The 16,107-nt window shown below is 45.4% G+C and overlaps 1 pseudogene; it reads right to left on the reverse strand.

Annotated features, from left to right (window-relative positions):
* Positions 1-661: 661 nt before the first annotated feature.
* On the reverse strand, positions 662-2,124 carry LOC144770574 (actin, cytoplasmic 3 pseudogene; annotated as a pseudogene).
* Positions 2,125-16,107: the final 13,983 nt, after the last annotated feature.

Raw genomic sequence — 16,107 nt, forward strand, 5'->3', positions numbered from 1 at the left:
ATTTTCACGTCAGGGAGATTATAGTTCATGATGCTCAAATCTACGCTAATCAGAGACTATGGCAAGACGTTAATAAAGTTTGGCGTACAACACAGAATGAACTGCTTCTTCGTGCTGTGAATAGAAGTTATTGACAAGCTTGTGCGTGGTACCGCTATAAGAGTAATCCTGACCAGAATTTGAGCCGGTGCAAGGCAGAATGCACACTTCACCATAGTTTACAAGTGGTTCCATGTGGTGGAACACCTTTAACCAATCCCAGGTTTGCGGCTACCTGTGAACTGCATTCTGGGATTTGTAGTCTTACTTTTAACAAGGTAAGCACTGGTTCAGAAAATACCAGCGTGGACATTGACGTTGGCCTAAACAGTCACTACCGGATGACGGTATCGGGCATGACGATAGGCTAGTGGTCAGTTCTTTTTTTTTTTTTTTTTTTACAGAGTTTTATATAGCGCTAACTTTTTTTTTTTTTTTTTTTATTTCAATTTGGGTGTACTTTATTTAAGGTGGACGAAGAGAAGTACCAGTTCGTCTCCCACACCATCTGCACAACTGACACAGCACTTCTAAGAAAATCTTATTTTCATAGGAGCAATTGTAGGTGATATTTTACAATCACTCAATATTCAAAGTGTTTTAAAAGATGAGACATTAAAAGGAGAGATGCTGGCATTTTTAATTCATGGTTAAGCAAACTAATTGCCTTGAGCTCAAGAACCTTCACAGCAAAGTATGTGGGATGATGCGCTATGGAATGGCTAATTTGATTAATTGTGAAGCTTTCCAGTTGGAACGATGGGGCAGTGGGGACCCACTGCAGGTGCATTAATAACATTTCAGCTCTAGGAGATCACCAGTCACTATAGGAATCAGATATCTTCTGCAATGCAGCAGAATTGGTTTAGAAGCATTTGCGGTGGACGATGGAAGGCCCAGATTCATCGTACTCCTACTTGCTGATCCACATCTGCTGGAAGGTAGACAGGGAAGCCAGAATGGAGCCGCCGATCCAGACAGAGTACTTGCGCTCAGGTGGTGCAATAATCTTAATTTTCATAGTGCTAGGTGCCAGTGCAGTGATCTCCTTCTGCATCCGGTCTGCAATACCTGGGTACATAGTGGTACCTCCAGACATCACTGTGTTGGCATACAGGTCCTTACGGATATCAACATCACACTTCATAATGGAATTATATGTAGTTTCATGGATACCGCTACTCTCCATACCGAGGAAGGCAGGCTGGAAAAGAGCCTCAGGAGCACGGAATCTCTCATTGCCAATGGTGATCACCTGACCATCTGGCAATTCATAGCTCTTCTCTAGAGAGGATGAAGAAGCAGCAGTGGCCATTTCCTGCTCAAAGTCCAGGGCTACGTAGCAGAGCTTCTCCTTGATGTCACGCACAATTTCCCTTTCAGCTGTGGTTGTGAAGCTGTAGCCTCTCTCGGTCAGGATCTTCATGAGGTAGTCCGTCAGGTCACGACCAGCCAAGTCAAGACGCAGGATGGCATGAGGCAGGGCATAACCTTCATAGATGGGCACTGTATGGGTGACACCATCACCAGAATCCATCACAATACCTGTGGTACGACCAGAGGCATACAAGGACAGCACAGCCTGGATTGCCACATACATGGCCGGGGTGTTGAAGGTCTCAAACATGATCTGAGTCATCTTTTCTCTGTTTGCCTTGGGGTTCAATGGAGCCTCTGTTAAAAGTACAGGATGTTCCTCAGGGGCAACACGGAGCTCGTTGTAGAAGGTGTGGTGCCAAATCTTCTCCATATCATCCCAATTGGTGACTATACCGTGTTCAATAGGGTACTTCAGGGTCAGGATACCACGCTTGCTCTGAGCTTCATCATCAACAGAGCTGTCTTTTTGGCCCATGCCAACCATGACACACTGATGTCTTGGACGTCCCACAATTGATGGAAAGACAGCACGAGGTGCATCATCTCCTGCAAAGCCAGCCTTGCACATACCAGATCCATTGTCAACAACCAGAGCTGCAATCTCTTCTTCCATGACTGTCTACGTTAATTTTGCGCTACCAAGGATGAATGACAAAAGGTGGGAGCTGGGGGAAAAGGATGCTGCTTGCAACAGTTACCTTAGGAAAAAAAAAAGCATATAGCGCTAACTTGACCCAAAAGTATCGGGTACCAGAGCGCTTTACACAAGCACAAGTTACATTACATCATGAGGACACATTCATTTTTGTCAGGCACGAACAGCCTATTATTATGACAACAGGCGCAAAGTTCCCTGAGCTACCAATATTTCAACCCAGAATTCCGAAAGAGAACAATAACCCCTTTGAATCGTTCAAGGCATGTTAAAGATGAAGCCAACTTAAGTGAAAATCTCTAATCATTCAGTTATTAAGCCATTAACCAGTTACCAGTAATGAAATGCGTAAAGGTTACAGGATAAGAGGCAATCAGCACGCAGTTACTCTGCTCAACCTTCCAACAATGTCTTCAAAAAGGTACTGAGCGATTAAAGAAAAATATGAATACGGGTTCAGAAATAGCGCCGGCGCAGACCTAGCACCGTGATAACTTCCACACGTGAGTAGCCAAGCATGAGGATGTGCTCGCCCTCTCCTCAGGGTTGGAACTCTGCGCAGAGAAGATGAGAAGTTCCCCCATAACTTTTCAAACCAAGTTGACCAAATCCATTTTATTTCAGCTCCTTTGTGACAAAAAATTGAAAGTTCTCACGCCGGTAATGGGACGTCTCGAGCACCAAAAAGCCCAACAGGGCGCTTCGTGTAAGGAGCCAAGGAAATCCGAAATATTAGAGTAACAAAGTGGGAACTGCTGCCCAGCAGAGAAAGAAGAGAGCGAAGTTTGGTTGGCAGATTCCGCCCACCCCTTATTTAATTGCGCTTTTTTCAGCAATAAAGGAGCCAGTTAAACTGACAGTTCTGAAAAGAGCTTAAGATTACGGGATGTGCACCGCCGTGTATTATATTGAGCTTAATCCGTGCTCGAGGGTATCACTCCCCTCCCGGAGCGTGACTGATAATTCAAAGTGTGGCAGACCTATTAGCCCATAGGTCTCTCACCCTTGGCATCGGTGTGGACGTAGGAAAAAGCAAAGAGAAGGGGCCGCCCGTCACGAGGAATGCGGCGTCCAAGAAAGACAAATCGAAGAAACACTAACAGATACCAAGAATTTGGTCATCAACATCTCTGATGAAAGATTAAGTAAAGCCCAAATCGAGACACTTCAAAAGGGAATGTCATATGTACCGATCGCACATACGAACAAGTTGGAACTTGATGTAAGTTTGTTTAAACTAACTCGCAAAATGAGACTGCGACATTTCTTCGATAACATAGTTACTGATCATAGACCAAAACCTGATGACGAATTAAGAGGCTTGAAAACCAGCAGCACATACATGCCGCCTACCAGCCATAAAACCATAGATCTGTTCGAAGAACTATGCAAACAAGATATAAATAAAATCAACACTAACAAAAAAAGCGAAAGGAAGAACATGACCAACAAGGAATATGGGATAATAAGAGCCATATCCAGGAATGATAATATTAATTGCCAGAAGGCAGATAAAGGAGGGGCAATGGTGATACTAAATACATCTTATTATGAAACTGTGGTCAAAGAACATATTGAAGATGAACAGTTATATATGGAAATCGATTTCAACCCCACTGAAGAAATTCGAAAAACCTTACAAACTATTTTACAAAAAGCGGTAGACAGTGGTACCATCACTGAAAAAACCAGAAGATATCTCACACAAGACAGCCCGAGGAGTCCCAGTTTATATATGGTACCAAAGGTACACAAAAATCTATATAAACCTCCGTGTCGCCCTATTGTGTCTACAAAAATGAGCATCCATGAACCAGTGGGAAAGTTTCTAGACAAGTACATGCAACCGCTGGTACTGAAATCTCAATCACACATCAGAGACTCAACAGATTTTTTGATTAAATTACAAAAATTGAACACTCACGAAGAAATTGTGATGGCAACAGTCGACGTAAGGGCGTTATACACGTCGATACCTCACAGAGAAGGTCTGGAGGCCGTAGAGCACGGTTTATTGAAAAGCACGTACACACAGGACCTACAAATTTTTCTAATTGAGCTCATGGAATTTACTCTCATGAACAGCTATTTTACATACAACAAAAGGTGGTTCATTCAAAGGAGTGGAACTTCCATGGGTAATTGCGCCGCCCCGGCGTCTGCAAACCTCTATATGACATCATTTGAGGAACAACACATCTACCTAAATCAACAATGGGCTACACAACTACTTCTGTACGTAAGATTCATTGACGTTATCTTTATAGTATGGAAAGGTAATGTCGAATCTCTAGAACACCAATTGGAAATATTGAACAGAAAAAATGACCGGATTAGCTTCACGTGGCAAGTCAGCAGCAGTAACATCCAATTTTTAGATGTGGAGATTACAAGAGAGGGAAACCGATTTCTTACGAACTTGTATCGTAAACCCACGGACAGGAACAATCTTTTAAAATACGAAAGTCACCACCCTCAAACTCTCAAAACACACTTGCCCTATTCTTAGTTCCTCAGGGTCAGGAGAGTGGTCTCTGAGACACAGGAATGTCTAAAACAAATGAAACTAATGGAGCATAGATTTCTGGATAGGGGATATCCAGAAGCAATCATCAAAACAGCATCAGCGAGGGCACTGGATAAACCTAGAGAGGAACTTCTCACCACCAAGAGTAAGCCAGCGGAACAGAGAATCACATGTGTTAGTAAATTTTCAAATGTGAGTTCCCAGTTCACTTCAATAATCAAAAAACGGTGGCATATGCTAAAGTTGGAACCAGACTTCAAAGGAGTATTCGATCAAGAACCTCTGTTCGCTTAAACCAGAGGCCGAAATATGGGAGAAATGCTAAAAAAGACAATAGAAAGTCCACAAATGAACTCATTTAGAGGAACAATCCAGTGTATGAATTGTAGCAACTGCCTCAACATAATGAAGGGCAATACCATCTTCCATCCCATGAAAGGACACAAAATTCCAATAAAGGTTAACGCCACATGTAATACCATGAATATAATATATATGCTTAAATGTCCAAGTGGGTCAGTTTATGTTGGACACACAGAGCACAAGAGCAACATAAGAACTTCTTCACTTAAATCGACAGTAGCAACTCATTTCCTGGAAAAACGACACCACATCAGCCAATTGCGGGCTTGTATCCTGGAAATAGTCCCCAAAGTGGAAGGTCCTCTAAATAAAAAGAACTTACTGAAGCGAGAAAACTATTGGATTTATCATCTTAATAGCCTGAAACCAAATGGATTAAATGATCGGACTGAATTTTTATGTTATCTGTAAACCTAGAACGTTTAGCACTGCATACTGTTTAACATTTCTTTCACATTTCTTCTTATGTTTCAACTTGATGCAATTCAGTTAGTAGCTAGTAAATTGACCATTTCTATATGTTCCATGAATGCTGGCAACAGAACGCGTAGATTAACATCTAAGTCAGACGCTTAGTGTAAGGAACTCGTAGGTAAATAAAGTTAGGTCCATTAAAAAAAAGTGCAGACCTCATCGCCCATGCGCGTAACGCGTTTAGCGTAAACACCCGATTCACGCTAGCCTTGTAACTCACAGCGAACGGAGACCGCGAGGAGGAAAGACGCCACGCGACTAGCACCCGCAAGGTGAGATTGATAACACGTAAGAAAGAGCGAGTCAGTAAAGACGCTTAGCAAACCGGCGGACGGCCAACCATAAAGCACTTTGCTGTTAACAACCCAAGCGCGATAATGGCGAGTGAAACTTTAAGAACGCAGCAGACCGTAAAATCACTTTCTGCTTAATTACGAATCCCGCGCCAAGCGACAGAGCAATCTTCTAGTTTGAAAATTCGAGGGTTAAAACAGCTATTAACTAACGCACAGAGGTTGCGTGTAAACGATTATATTTAACTTGTACTGGGACTGATAGAGGATTTCCGATTAAGAATGTTTATTTGTACATTCCAGATTTTCCAGATTTTCCCTGATGAAGGTGCAAGGGGCACCGAAATGCATTGGAATCCCATTAATATGCCTCATATGACTAAAAACGTTTGGAATATGTGATTTAAAACATGCCAAGATGAAATAAATGAACTTTGAAGTAACGACACACGAATTTCACAGCGAAATTAGTCAACGTAAACTTTTTTGTTGAATTTTGTTCAACCCAAACACCGGTGCCAAGGGTGAGAGACCTATGGACTAATAGGTGTGCCACACTTTGAGTTCTGAAAAGAGCACACAATGCCCCGAAGAGCCCGAGCGGCTTGGCATCATTCCTAGACCCTGTGCCCTGGGCGCTGAGGTCGCAGTCTAGGGGCTGAACAAAGGGAGGTGTGGGACGGAAAGACAAAGCAGGTTTTCATTCATCTCCGTAGTGAAGTGTTGCAGGAGGAGCACAGCCATTTCTACCATTAAGCAAGACTAGGCGGCCATCTAGCTTTACTTTCGTAGGTTCAAATAAATAAAAAAAATCCCCCTTTTGCCACCCTAGCTTTTTTGCCGCCCTAGGCAGCCGCCTAGTCTTGCCTAATGGTAGAAACGGCCCTGTGCCCACGTGTAGCCTTTGTCTTTCAGAAGGGGTTACATAAATAAGAAGAACATGTAAGACCCTTCCCCAAAGTGTCTTTTCATGCCGTAGGTATCAAGGTACACTATTTAGATTCAACAATGGATTCTTTATTGCCTAGGTAATATGCTCGAGGAAAAACTAAATTTGCATCCATATCTAAAAGAAAATCAAATTACTTCAATACTGAAACTACAGACTATCCAGAAAAATTATGAATTCAGAAATAGGGAAGTGGTAGATGAGAGAATGGGTACGTTTGCAATCGAGCGGAATAATTTTGCATAAACTAGACTTGAAGCTGATCAAAAAGATAGACCTACCATATTTAGACATGACAGTCTAACTTCTTCCAGTGTCTTCATCCTTCGTAGTATTAAGATACTCAAAATGAGTTACAGTTACTTCCATGGTTATTACAGAACTTTCGTTTCACAGGCTTCTTTATATGGACTGTATTCTCATATTGCAGCATGGGCGTTGTACCTTTTATGTTACAGAATGCCCAGCTGTACACTGAGGCAGGAGGCCGCCACATGATGTCACACCCCAGACTGCCTCATTGACATTCTGTATCTGGCAATTAGCGGCATACTGAATGACAATGGGCGGGAGGGGCTGCTCTGGTGCTCGAGGAGGACAAAAGGCATCCGTAAAAGGGATCCTCACGGACAACGGACGTGAGGTCCAAATTACGGACGGTCCGTGAAATTTACGGACGGTTGGTCACCCTAATTAGGAACTGCCCTGGTTGCAGCCCATTACCTTCCGCCAGCGAGGCAAATGGTGTCATAATAATAAAATAATAATAATCCACATTTGTAAAGCGCACAATCACCCGTAAGGGTCTCTAGGCGCCGTCGGGAAGATTAAGCAAGCTATTGCCCAGAGTCACATGGTGCTGGGCTAACCTGCCGCCAGAGCCGGGGATCGAACCCTGATGCCCAGATTCCAGCGTCAGTCGCCCTGGCCGCGGCGCCACACCTCTCCCCAAATAGTGACATCATGATACAGATCTCCAATGTCATGATTTCCGCTGTCTCTTAAGTGTCGTAAATCATGCTCCGTGATCGCCGTGGTTCCACTGGGGGTGCCAAGAAGCGGCAGTGCGGGGCCTATGGATTTGTGCTTCGTCAATCGTGTGATGTATAGACCAGGCGCGCAACACCCATTGGGCTCAGGGGGCTTCAGCCCCCGCCCCACCCCCCCCGGTTGTATGTGTCAGCCCGTGCTGACACAGCTTCGCGGGCTGGCGACGTCTAATTGCAGCCGCACCAGAGTACTTCACACGTCTGTTAAAGGCCATTTACTTGTAAATGAGGCTTTTATTATGTTTTCACCCCTTCTTACAGCCACTCTCGTTACGGCTGGAAGAATTAGCCCCCCCCCAAAATCTTTTTCAGCCCCTCCACCCGAAATTTGGCTCTAGTTGCCCGCCTGGTATAGACACCTGCGGAAGCACCGTTACGCTATATTTAGCAGTAATGGCGCCGGCGCTGTCTGCCTGTTACACGGGTGAGAGAATGCGGCTCTTCTTAATGAGAAATCAGCGCAAATACCAATGTTGACGTGCGTGGGAAGGGAACACTCAGAAACTTGAAGTAAAAACATATAACTGTGAGCAGTGGCAGGTTATAAAAATGTTTTGGTTACTTGATGCCATCTTTTATCTCAGGGTGGCTTATTTTGTAATTTTAGGTGAACCTGGGCAGTAATGAATCAATCAGAAGGGCTCACTTGCCTGTGTGTAAGTGAAAGGGATGATGCAGTGATGTGGCATATCTAGTTTGACCTGTGTGTAAGGAAAGGGAGTGAGGTAGTGCGGTAGTGCGGTAATATACCTGTATATGAGAACCCTGTCCTCCAATTACAACATTTCCCTTGCATTTAGTGGGGAATCCAGGAGACCTGGACTGTATTGGGAGGCAGACCGACCTTTAAAGTATGAATGACAGGAGATGACGTGAGATTCAAGTGGTCCCATGCCAGTCACTGTGCTTGGTGACAGATCTTGCTAACAGGGTGTCAGGAATAAGCAGGCGATGGGAACTTAGAGACCCGTAATCGGGAAATCACTAATGCATTCTCTTGTGGTGGGCCAGCTTTTAACCCCTTCGCTGCTAGGCCTTTTCCCCTCCTGTGTATGCACGTCAAATTTGCGTCCTTTTCTTCCGACTTCATGTGGATTCCCTTGGAGGGGTCCCAGAAATTAAGCAAAATACAGTAACATTTTTGTTTTTTTCAGAAGAATGGGAAAAACAGGCTGCAAATGAAAGCCTCTGGGCTTTTCCCTGCAAATGTTATCAAAAAAGGGGTTGAGGGGCTGAAATATCCATTTTCTCAGCTTTTAGGGAATGACATTCTTTTGTCAGAGAACCAACATTTTTCACACAGTTTTGGCATTTTTCTGGGACATAGCCTATTTTTGCTATTTTTAGAGCTTTCAACCTCCTTCCAGTTAATGGTAGAAATGAGTGTGAAAGCAATAATGGATCCTGGAAAGTAGACAAAATTCTGAATTCAGAAAGGGGTCATTTGTCTAAATCCACGAAGATTTTTTTATAGAAACTAACAGTTAAATATTGGAATAATTGAAAATTAGTTGAAAAAAACAGCCTTTTGTCTCAACGTTTTCACCTGTAACTTCTTGTAATTTTGACAGCTCTTTGAAAGCAATATACCGTTACATCCGTTTGACCTCTGTGGTTGTGGGGATATATAGGACTTGTAGTTTCACCAAGAACCCGACGAACCCAGAGCCAAAAACTGAGCAGCAATGGTATATTATTAATCACAGTGTATAGAGCACTTATTCTTGGAAAATGTATACATGGAAAAATCGGTATGAAAGACACCTATGTATTTCTGAATTGGGTAAAAATTATAGAGTTTAGAAACAGTATATATTTGCACATTTTCAAAATTGGGAATACTCATACTAGCATGAGAATTATTGGTCATTTTTCAAAATGATTTTTTTTACACAATGCCTTTCATTGGGAAGGGAGAAATGCATGAAAACTCAATAGGTAATAACAGTTGATTTACAAATCTGAATTACCCTAAGTCTCCCGATAAAAACGGTACCTCACTTGTGTGGGTCGGCCTTGTGCCTGCGACAGGAAACGGCGCAAAATGCAACGTGGTCACACCTCAATTTTGCAGTTAAAAATTGACCCTTTTATGGCAAAGTGCCTAGCTGTAGTTTATGCACCCTAGCTCTGCCGGCACCTAGGGAAACCTAGCAAACCTATACATTTTTTAAAACTAGACACCCCGGGAATTTAGGATGGGGTGACTCGACTGCCTCCCACCAGGTTCTGTTACCCAGAATGCCTTGCAAACCTAATAAATTGGGAAAAAAACGAATTCCTCACATTTCTGTGGTGGAAAGTTCTGGAATCTGCATGGATCAACAATTTTCCACCCACCCCGCGATTCCCAAAGTCTTATGAGAAAAATTGTACCTCACTTGCCTGGGTCTGCCAAGTGCCTGCTACAGGAAACGGCGCAAAACGCAACGTGGTCGCACCTCAATTTCGCAGTCAAACTGGCCCTTTTTTGGCAAAGTGCCTACCTGTAGTTTTTGAACCCTAGCTCTGCCGGCACCTAGGGAAACCTAGCAAACCTATACATTTCTGAAAACTAGACACCCAGGGGAATTCAGGATGGGGATACTCGACTACCTCCCACCAAGGTTCTGTTACCCAGAACCCCTTGCAAACCTAAAAATTTGGGAAACAAACGCATTTTCCTCACATTTCTGTGGTGGAAAGTTCTGGAATCGGCGTGGATCAACAAATTTCCACCCACCCTGCATTCCCCCAGGTCTCCCGAAAAAAACGGTACCTCACTTGCCTGGGTCTGCCTAGTGCCTGCGACAGGAAACAGCGCAAAACGCAACGTGGTCGCACCTCAATTTCGCAGTGAAAACTGGCCCTTTTTTGGCAAAGTGCCTACCTGTAGTTTTTGAACCCTAGCTCTGCCGGCACCTAGGGAAACCTAGCAAACCTATACATTTTTGAAAACTAGACACCCATGGGAATTCAGGATGGGGTGACTCAACTGCCTCCCACCAGGTTCTGTTACCCAGAATTCCTTGCAAAGCTAAAAAATTGCCAAAAAAACGCATTTTCCTCACTTTTCTGTGGTGGAAAGTTCTGGAATCTGCGTGGATCGACAAATTTCTCCACCCACCCAGTGTTCCCCCAGGTCCCCTGAAAAAATGGTAACTCACTTGCCTGGGTCTGCCTAGTGCCTGCAGCAGGAAACAGCACAAAACGCAACGTGGTCGCACCTCAATTTCTCAGTGTAAACTGGCCCTTTTTTGGCAAAGTGGCAGTGGCATTGAGACATAATACACAAAGTTTAACGGATGGAGCTGGGGCTTCCAGGTCGATAGAGGCAGAGGCACAATTTAAAACACCAGCTACACAGATGGATGCTGCCTGGCATGCTGCATTGGCTCTCCAATTGCCATAGAGTTCATTCAATGTCTCGTCTCCCGCTTTTGTTATTTTTCTCTTCTTTGGTTCCCGTGGCATTCATGACCTTTGCCTATGTACCTTACTTTGACTCTTCGATTTGGTTTTGTTGTATTCCTGCTTTCTCTTTGCTCAGCTTCCTTGGCTTGCTTACCCATTGTCTTACCAGCTTCTTCCACTCCGACTTGGGTATACTTGACCTGCCATCTTGAAGCTGGTAAGTGTTTTGGTCATTGTAACATTTTAGCAAGTTCCATTTGTTGACCACTATTTTTGTTGTCTTGTATGCGCTTTCAGAGACATATAGAGACAGCCCCTTATGCAAGAGTATTGATGGTTAACACCAGGCCAGCAACTCGCGTCAAATGTCGGGGGGCTTATACTTTAAACAATGGGGCAGGGCATATGCACAACGTGGGTCAAAATGTCTTGTAGGGGCTCGCTTTACTGTTATTGTATGCTAAATATTATTGCGAGCATTTTCCTGGACAATATGTGTCCATTGGTGCATTTTAGAGCATTGGGTCCGTAGACCAAGTAGGATGTGGAATTTCAGAAACAATAAATGGCAAATAGTGTATTATAAAATGGACTGGCCAGTTGAATTGGTCTTAACAAATTTTTTTTTTGTAACTTTTTATTATTTGAAACACAAAGAAACAAAACATCAAACAAGTAAGCAAGGCATTACAGTAATAATACAGCCATTAGGTCTGCGCTCAAGGAGGACGGGAGATACATGATAGCAGGAGAAAAGAGTCTTTGAATACAGATGAGGGGAGGGAGGCAGAGGCAGAATTGCATATGAACAGCACAATATACCACAGCTCGAAGGAATGTAGGTCAGGGCGACTGGGAAGGACTCGGAATAGCGGTGAGCGGGGGCGTACAAATATCTCCACGGTATGAGTTCCAAGGGTTCCAAATCTTCCCCCATTTTTTGGGCCTGCCTCTTGCGATATACACTGTTTTCTCTCGAAACATGCACCAGTCCAGACTCTCTTTCCAAGCAGTCACTGTAGGCGGCCTTGGGGATCCCCACAACTGAGCAATATCCCTCTTCGCAACCATATTGGCCAGAGTCACCCACCGATGCTGCGACACGTCATAGTCATTCGGACCCCATACATTCAATAAACATTGTCGGGCTTCCGGCATCATCACAACACCCGTAACGTCATCCATAATCTCATGTATACGTTTCCAAAATCGCACCACCTCAGGGCATTCCCATATGATATGGAGATAGGTGCCAAGGAGACCACACCCACGCCGACACATGTCATCCGTGGAGAAGCCCATATGAATCAGACGGGGACCAGTGACATAGATTCTGTGGAGGATCTTGAGTTGGACCAGACGGAGGCGGGCCGGAATCGCCACCTCCTTGGGAGAGGAGATCGCGGACTGTCAGTCCTCGTCATCCAGTTCAAACCATCAGCAATCCAGGCCTCACGGAGGTGATCGAGCAGACTCGATCGGTCATTAATCATTTTCCTATAGAACAGTGAGATAGTACTATCTGGCACACGATCTTCGAGGGGGGAGGAATCCGGAATATCACTACCCACTGGCAACACAGAGTTCAGAGCATGACCTACCTGGATATAACGAAATCTTTCCCTGTCACTCAGCTTATACTCTATTTGCAGATCCGAGAAGGCCTTAACCCTTCCTTTAATCCAGAGATCACGCACTTTACCAATACCGATCATGTCCCACTTATCAAATCGTTCGTCCTCCATAGGCCACCCAGCTTCGCAGAGGCATAGAGCGGTGTCGCACCAGTTAATTTATCACTCCAGCCCATAGCTGCCGTTGCGCTATGCCATACCCGCACAGCTATAGCGCTAGGTCCCGTGAGTTGTGAACGGGAGGATCCCGAATAAAGTGCCCTGTAGTAATCACCACCCGGGAGCAGCCACTTATCCATTTCAAATGCTGGATTCAACGCCGGGCCATACATCCCGTGGTTGATGGCAGCAAGGTGGGAAGCCCAATAATACCTGCGAATATCCGGGAGCTCTAAACCGCCATCATACCAGGGGAGTGTCAATTTCGGAAGAGCTATGCGTGAACGTCCGTCCCATATTAGTTGCCTCTGCAACGATTCTACTTCCCGAAAATATTTCGACGGGATGACATCAAAACTGTTCTGGAGGGCATATAGGAAGCGCGGTAAGGACATCATCTTAAAAAGGGTCGCATGCCCTAGGGGAGACAAAGGTAATTTACGCCAACGCGCCACATCGGAGCGTAACCGTTGGAGTGGGGGGAGCAAATTACGTTCATAGCGAACCACCGGATCCATTGAGATAAACACACCCAAGTACTTAAAGCCAGACTGTGACAACTGGATGGGACAGCCCCGTGGCAAACAAGGGACATCACACGCAAGTACATAAATGTAGGATTTCGACCAATTAATGACAAGGCCCGAGTTCTTCCCGAAGGAGTTAAGTACGTCAAACAATACGTTGAGCGATTTTTGGGGAGATGTAAGGTACAATAAAATATCATCCGCGTATAAGGAAATGCGATCCTCAAATTCCGGCGTCCAGCGTATACCCTTCATCGAAGATTCCCACCGTAGCCAAGCGGCAAGAGGCTCCAAGGCCAAAGCAAAGAGGAGCGGGGACAACGGACAACCCTGTCGCGTGCCCCTCCCAAGAGTAAAAGGCACGGAGACGCGGCCATTAACCACCACCTGGGCCAGTGGTGTTTCATACAGGAGTTTGACCCAACCAATAAAACCCGCGCCGAATCCAAACTTGGCGAGTACCGCCCAGAGATAAGACCACTCGATTGTATCAAAGGCCATCGTGGCGTCCAAGGACGCCAAGATGGCCGGTTTACGCAGCGTCGGGGCCCTCGCGAGAACACCATGCAGACGTCGCAAATTTAATGCCGTGTGACGGTGCGAGATAAAACCCGATTGATCCGGATGAATCAGGTCGCTAACAACCGTAATCAGACGATTAGCAAGCAGTTTGGCGAGGATCTTGGGCTCCGCATTTAAGAGCGAAATGGGTCTATAAGACGAGCAGCGATCACGTGGTTTACCCTCCTTATGGATCACTACAATGGTCGCAAGACGCTGATCTCTAGGGAGGGAGCCACTATCTCGCGCAGCCAAAAACATATCACGGAGATAGGGAGCTAAAGTATCAGGGCGTAACTTATACAGTTCCACAGGAAGGCCATTGGGACTCAGAGCCTTGCCGGAACGAAGGGAGCGTGGCGCGAGAGCCACCTCATCCACCGAGGGCGTGGCATCCAAACAGTCACGATCCGATTCCGACAAACATGGAAGTGCTATATCCGGAAGCAACAAGTGCGAATCCTCCTCGGGCCTGTCGGACACTGAGGTATAGACCTCTCGAAAATAATCAGCAAAGCATTCAACAATTTCAACATGATCAGTTACACTCACACCACCGCATGTCTCAATCACCGGAACCACTCGATTCGCTCTCTCCCTTCTGTCCAGCCAGGCAATCAATCTTCCTGCTTTATCACCCACATCATAGAGCCGTCCCTGCTGTTCCCTACTCATCGTCTTTGCCGCATCAGTAACCAAAGTTTTATATTCTAATTGTTTAAGGCGGAGGACATGTAATGCTTCTCGAGACACCTCCCACTCCAATGCAGTCTCCAGGTCTGTGATTTCAGTCTCGAGCTGAACAATTGCCTCATTCTTACATTTCTTGGCACACCCCACCAGAGACAATGCCTGTCCCCTGATCATAGTCTTAAAAGCTTCCCACAACGAGACAGGCGAGGATACAGAACCAGCATTCTCAGTAAAATACAGATCAAATGATTTAATCAATTCAGTGCGAGTCTTAGGGTTGAGGAGATACCAGGGGTTAATCGGAGCCACCCTGCCTTCAGCCCCGATGCTAAGAGTAAAATGAAACCAAATAGGGGAATGGTCCGATATACCCCGGGCCAAGTGTCTAATCTCTCCAACCGAAGGGGACAGTGCCGCTGGTATCAGGATATAATCCAACCTTGAGAGACTAACATGAGCTCCCGAATGGAAAGTAAACTGTGTTTGCTCTGGATGCATTAGTCTCCAACAGTCTACGAGTCCCAATGTTTCCAGGAAGTCACCCAAGCAGGATTGCGCAGCAGGAAGATCTCGGGGGGGATAGCGGTCCATCCTGCCAGATATGACGGAGTTAAAATCACCACCCAGTATCAAAACACCCTCCGGGAGGCCCAGAACCATCCGCCCCAGGTCCGTAAATGTCATGGTTTGTAAGCCCGGGGGGACATAAACCGACACCAGCGAAACTGGTTTTCCCTCCCACCGCCCGACAAGTGCTACATATCGACCCCTGGCATCAAGGATCACATCATCAACCTCGAGGGGGAGGGAAACCCTGAGCAGAATACCCACTCCTCTAGAACTAGATGTGAATCCAGAATGGGCAGCAAGACGATAACCCTGTCTATTAAGAGCGTGACAAGTGTTTCCTACCAAGTGTGTCTCTTGTAGCAGAACGACATCAGGCGAAAGGCGCCGCAACAGCTGCAGAACCACCCCTCTCTTTATGCGATCCCCCAACCCATTCACATTCCAGCATAATACCCTCAACCCTCTACCCCCATCCAGATCCACAATGAACTCCCCATCGCAAAATGAGCATCACACCAATGTCAAAAATAATGAAAGTACCTTACTTTGAAAAGAAAAAACAAAACAAAAAAAAAAACAACGAACAATCCCAGAACATATCCCTCCCTTCCCCCAAGGTTCCCAACACAACTCCTCCCCAACCTGCACCCCTGCACCGACTCAAAAGCCACCCCAATTTGCAGTGTGCCTGTCGCCCTGACAATTACAAACAAAGAACTAATCTACACAAAGAAAACCCCAGAGGAGGAAAGGGTCCCGCCCTCCCCGCAACCTCCCAAGATACGAATGGAATGATCAAAAAAGTCAGTGAGCCTCAGCTGGTCACGTTGAGTAGCGTTCC

The sequence above is a fragment of the Lissotriton helveticus genome, chromosome 7, assembly GCF_964261635.1.
Source record: "Lissotriton helveticus chromosome 7, aLisHel1.1, whole genome shotgun sequence".
Lineage (NCBI taxonomy): Eukaryota > Metazoa > Chordata > Amphibia > Caudata > Salamandridae > Lissotriton > Lissotriton helveticus.